Source organism: Bos javanicus, chromosome 13 (assembly GCF_032452875.1).
Source record: "Bos javanicus breed banteng chromosome 13, ARS-OSU_banteng_1.0, whole genome shotgun sequence".
NCBI classification, from domain to species: Eukaryota; Metazoa; Chordata; class Mammalia; order Artiodactyla; family Bovidae; genus Bos; species Bos javanicus.
Genome location: NC_083880.1, coordinates 76,419,184 through 76,425,418, shown reverse-complemented (window position 1 = coordinate 76,425,418; position 6,235 = coordinate 76,419,184). Strand labels below are relative to the sequence as shown.

The following is a 6,235-nucleotide window of genomic DNA, read 5'->3' as shown; positions in this document are numbered from 1 at the left end:
TGGGCATGGCGTCATCTTCCCTGAGACACATGGATGACTTGGGAGGGGGGTGAGCATGACCAACTCTGAGGTTATTGCATGGCAGGGGTATGGGTGGCCAGAGACTGGGTGGGCATGGAAAGTACCTACAAAAACCATCATGGAACCCACATCTTTCCAGAGAACAGAATGAGTCTTTTCCATTTGTAATTTCCACAATATTCAGTTAGTGGCACTTGGCACTCAATCTATTTTTGATGACTGGATTAACAAGTTAAAACAACCTATAGGGAATAAAAGTCTAATCACATTTAAAACTAGGATTCACAGTCCTAGGGCTAATTCCAGTTATAGGCACTATAACTGAGAGACATATTTGCTATAGCTGTGTCTGTGAGCTGTCAAAATATTTTGAAGTTAAGTAATAATTTGGTATCTATTAAGATTCTATCTTCGAAAGTCTTCTTTTCAGTGAACGCAGAGCATGGAAGACAAAGCAAACCAATGTGAAAACATTCACTTTTTATCATTTTATTTCAACTTCTAGGCTAAGGGCTGTGATACACTGACACATGCCACAAAAGTCAAAACTCGGTTCTTTGGAAGGAAACAGATTATCGTTTAAGACACAGAACCTGATGGATAATTCTGGAAGTTAATGCTGGAGTCACAAGAACGGTGAAAACCCTTCACAACTCGTGATCAAGGTAAGATTTCAACAGAGTCCTAGGGATGAGTAAGATGATCCTAAAAGTCAAGGATGGTGTTGGAATTGGGGTGAGGGGTCCACAGCCAAGGCTTAGAGTCAAGTAAAAGGAAGGGATGTTGCATTAGGGGACCCCAAGATCATTGTCAGGCTTGCTGACTGGGGGCGGGGGCTGTGGGAAACGCTCATACGACTCCGAGTATAACCATACTCAGGGCTGTGATTTATTATGGGAAATCAATGCAAAGTAAATCAACAAAGAGAAAAGGCACATGCAATGAAGTCCAAAGGAAACCAGGAGCAAGCTTCCAGGAGTCTTTCTCAGTGGAGTCACGCAAGTCTCCCTTAATTCCCCCAGCAACAAGATGTGACAACATGTGTGCATGTTGCCCACCAGGCACGCTCATTAGAGGCTCAGTGCCCAGGATTTTTATAGGGGGCCTGCCCTGGGGCAGCCTCTGCCTAGCATGCACCCACAGCCCAGACTCCCAGAAGGAGAGCAGGTGTTCAGCATAAACCATACTGTTTTGTATAAACAGTTTAGGCACAGGGAGCCCCTCTTATCAATCAGTGTTGAAAACCCTCCCCACATCCAAGTTCCCATACATCAGCCAAGGGCCAACCCTGTAAGCAGGGATTTCAAAAGAGAGCAGTCAGGCCTGCTATGGCAACTCTCTTCTGCACAGATGTTCAAGAGTTCAATCTTTAAGGTGGTCTTTCCACATCTCTAATCATGGAGACTTGGATAATAATAATTAACACTTACTGCTCCTGCTGTCTGCCAATGATTGGGTGAGTTATTACCTCTCTCTGAGCCTTTGTTTCTTTACCTGAAAACAAACAAGATTGAGCACAAAGCGGCTGAGCCAAGTAACCCAGGCAAGAGGTGAGAACACCTGTTCCCCACAGGGGAGACAGTGAGCATCACCTCTTCCTCCCCCAAAGCCCCTGCTTTAATGCAGGGGGATCATCTAAGCCTGTCCAGGCAGGAGCAGGATTCCATTCCACTCACCGCACCCCAGCCTGGCCTCAGAAGGTCATGCAGCCAAGCAAAGCTGGAGAAAAGGGCCGGGAAACTGGCAGAATTTATAGTGTGCCTTCCCTGGTGGCTCAGATGGTAAGGTGACTGCCTGCAATGTGGGAGACCCGGGTTCAATCCCTGGGTCGGGAAGATCACCTGGAGAAGGAAATAGCAACCCACTCCAGTACTCTTGCCTGGAAAATCCCATGGACGGAGGAGCCTGGTAGACTACAGTTCATGGAGTCGCAGAGAGTCGGACACGACTGAGTGACTTCACTTTCTTTCTTCTTTTCAAAGCACTTTATGGATGCGCACCTGCGTAACCTCATTTCTCTCCCGAAGATCGAGGGACAACCCAGACACACGGAGATACATGAGTCTCTCTAGCGCAGTGCTTAATATTGAGAGTGATAAAAACACATTTGCAGAATAAACAAGTGCATTCATAAATAAATGCCAGAATGAATGAAGCCTGGTTTTGAGCAGAGACATGAACACCGCTTCCCTTGGGTTCAGCAGAGCGGAATCTTCAAACGCAGTCATTTCTCAGGAGTTGCCAGCCCAACTCAGCAGTTGACAAGAAGCGCTTATGTCCACATTCACAGGTCTGTGGGGCCACCATGGCTCAGTTGATCTTGGCCAGGCTTTATGGGGCTTTCTCCACGAGCTGAGATGAAGCAGCCATCTGGGCATGTTCTTCTCATAGCAGATCCCCAAGAGCAAGAGCAAAACAAGCCGCGGGAGCACGCTGAATGTCTTTGGCCTGTCACTTTCACTGACGTTCAGCTGGTCAATGCAAAGCAGTGGGCCAAACCCATATCAAAGGGGGTGTGAAGGAAGCACTTCCCACTTACACGGTGATGGGAAGAGAGTGAATATTCGCTAAACAACAATTCAAATTATCACCTGAGCCATAGCACCTAGATAGATATATAGATGGTAGAATCTGAAATATCCTTGTGAAGGAAAAAAAAATCATAGTAGCAGTTAATGCAAACACACCTACAGCCATCTGTTTAATAGCAGCAGCCTCAAGTCTCAGTGGCAGCAGGCAACAGCCCCCAGGGGCTTCTAGACCATTCCAGGATGGAAGGTGCAAGGTCATTGCTCCACCCCCAGCAGGTGGATTCAGCACACATTTTAACTCCAATTTCAACTCAAACGGCAGCTGCTGTTGTTGCCTGGGGACCCCTATCTTTTTACATGTTATTGTAGATCAGTTGCCCGCTGCTGCAATAAAGAACTCTTGATGAGTTGTCTGGAATTTTTAAATCAGTGCTGCAGAGAGGCTGGCAGAAAAACCAGGCAAGCTCCCTGTCGTGGGTGATTGATGCCAGACTCCAGCAGGCAATTATGAGGTCCCAGCTTTGTGAAACCAGACCCGGCCCCATACCACAGCTCAGAGGAGGACATTTACTTCTCTTGCAGGTGAGGTCAGTGGTGGGTGTGGCTGAGCAGCAGGAGAGCATGGAAGTTGTTGGACGCACATCAAAGCCTGGTAGGATTCACCTGTATCCATTGACGTTCAAGAGAAAGCACCCCAGCTTTCTTTAATGCCTCTTTGGCGCCCAACTGCGTCCTTACCCTTATGCAGCGGAAGGGACAGACAGGGATGGTCAGGTACCAAATGGGCCATCATCAAATTGAAGTGCCCAGGCCCCTGGGGGTCATGAAGATTTTTCCAAGGGTTCATAGGCACAGACGGTCCTAAGAGGACCAGTTTACAGAGCCTCCACTTAACTCGTGTCCTATTTGGCACTTCCTCCTTCACACATGTCCTTCTTCCACTATATAAAAAATAAGTTTATCAGTAGGGGTGCCAAGAGGAAACAGCGCAGTCAAATTGGGTTATTTGAGGAGTGTTTGATAGAGGAAATATTAATAAAGACGTAGGTGGAGTAAAGAAAGCTACACAGGATTGTGCCTCCCCTTTGGGCTGGTGGAGTCCTGAGCAGGGTCAGGGGAGAGAGGTTTCTAGAACATGGAGACAGGCTGTGTAAAGTACGAAGGAGCTGTGGCCTTCTAGAGAAAATGCAGAGGTGCCCTGAGTCACTGCGCAGATGAGCCCTGGGCATAAACGCCTTCTCTCTTCTCCTCCTCGCTTCCACCAACGCCGGGCTCCCCATTGGACAAACGCAACCGGAAGCCATAGGGGAAGGGAGCCCATTGATTGGTCCATGCAGTTAGTCTCCAAGGCGGAAGGAGGGTAGAGAGGGGTGGGAGGGTAGAGAGGGGTGGGAGATGAGGGACCCCACTGAAAAGGCATCACCCATTCTGAATCTTACGGAGATGCAGGCCCCTGCTCCTGCTGCAAGAAAAAAAAAAAAGAGAGAGAGAGAGAGAAAGAAATGTCTTTCAGGGCACTAAGCAAAGGCACGTTTTGGAATGCTCACCTTCAGCGCAGAACATGGATGTCTGATAGCCAGGTAGCACGTCTATTGTATAACTGAGAACCACCTGCTTTTACCAAAGGATTGTTTTCAGACCTTCATTGTCACAGAAATTGGAGAACCTAGGACCAATGTCAGTTCACAGATTATCAAAACTCACCGTAATGTTTGGCATATAACTTGAAGAGAGACCAAACGATTGCGCTACAGACAACAGAAGCCCTTCCAAGTCCATCTGTTTGTTTCCCTGAACAGCTCTCAGCGCTGATACCAAGAATAACAAATGGTGTGAAAGGCATTGATGCTGAAGCCTGTCTTTTTAAATTAATAATATTCATTCATGAATATATTCAATGAAAAAGTCCCACCTCTCATATTAAGAGAAGTGTATCCCAGAGTATTTTACTTTTTTAAGGATTGATCAGTCTTTATCACAAACTGTGACGTTTAAGTTGTTTTGATCAGTATATTCTACTGTCTGGGTAGCTCAGCTGGTATAGCATCAGACTTTTAATCTGAAGGCCCAGGGCTCAAGTCCCTGTCCAGGCACTATAAATAAATAAATAAACAAATGCTTACTCCTTGGATGGAAAGTTATGACCAACCTAGATAGCATATTCAGAAGCAGAGACATTACTTTGCCAACAAAGGTCTGTCTAGTCAAGGCTATGGTTTTTCCAGTGGTCATGTATGGGTGTGAAAGTTGGACTGTGAAGAAGGCTGAGCGCCGAAGAATTGATGCTTTTGAACTGTGGTGTTGGAGAAGACTCATGAGAGTCCCTTGGACTGCAAGGAGATCCAACCAGTCCATTGTGAAGGAGATCAGCCCTGGGATTTCTTTGGAAGGACTGATGCTAAAGCTGAAACTCCAGTACTTCGGCCACCTCATGGAAAGAGTTGACTCATTGGAAAAGACTCTGATGCTGGGAGGGATTGGGGGCAAGAGGAGAAGGGGACGACAGAGGATGAGATGGCTGGATGGCATCACTGAGTCGATGGACATGAGTCTGAGCGAACTCAGGGAGTTGGTGATGGACAGGGAGGCCTGGCATGCTGCGGTTCATGGAGTTGCAAAGAGTCGGACACGACTGAGCGACTGAACTGAACTGATTCTACTAATCACCATAGTAAGAATTGAATTTATTTTAAAATTTAAAGACTTGTAGTCAATGAAAAGCATTTTAATTTCAATTTTTAAGCATATTTTTGTTTCAGTGATAGGCGATAAATTGATTAATAAAAGGCTTCCAAGAATAAAAATATATATTAAGACTAAATTTCTGCCAGGGCTGTACCAGTTGATGGAGAAAAAAAGAACAGTGCAGAATTCCTAAGAAAGGAAAGCTTGTATGTGTATTTTTTTTTAACCCATGATGGTGGATATTGAACCAGAATGGAATTGAGCTTCACTGGACTACTTTTGAAAGTTACATTATAATTTTCTTTTAAAATGCAAATATTTACATGTCAAAAATTATATCCATTTATATAAATTTCATTTACTTATATATAAAATAAATATTTACTCTATTTTGAGATTTACTTATATATTAACACTCTATATAATTTATTTGCCTGTGTGCGTGCTTAGTAGCTTCAGTCTTGTCTGACTCTTCACGACCCTATGGACTGTAGCCCGCCAGGCTCCTCTGTCCATGGGATTCTCCAGGCAAGAATGCTGGAGTGGGATACCAGGCCCTCATCCAGGGAATCTTCCCAACTCAGGGATCGAACCCTGAGCCTCTTATATTTCCTGCCCTGGCAGGCAGATTCTTTACCACTAGTGCCACCTGGGAAGTGCATATAATTTATTTAATTATATTCAAATATGTATTTAAGCCTATGATACAAAATCTAGATGATAACTTAAAATAAAAGAGTATGTGAGAAGTTCCATAGAAGCTCAGAATTCTTCACACCTTTTCTGACTGTCACACTAAGAATGCTACTAATTGAAACTACATTTTTAAAATATTCATAAAGGTATTAACAGTGCTCTTATAGTGAAAAACAAGAGGGAAAGTGAATATATAACAATAGAAGAATGATTACTACACATCTATTTAATAAAATGTGATAACTAGACATAAAATTGTGAGAGTATGGACGGGATTTTCAAAGTGGGAGGAATCGCTGCAA

The 6,235-nt window shown here is 44.7% G+C and overlaps 1 non-coding gene across 1 annotated transcript; it reads left to right on the top strand.

The window, feature by feature from the left end:
- The first annotated feature begins 4,572 nt into the window (after positions 1–4,572).
- TRNAK-UUU (transfer RNA lysine (anticodon UUU)) lies at positions 4,573–4,645 on the top strand. The gene has a single exon. It is a non-coding gene; the product is annotated as a tRNA-Lys (tRNA).
- Positions 4,646–6,235: the final 1,590 nt, after the last annotated feature.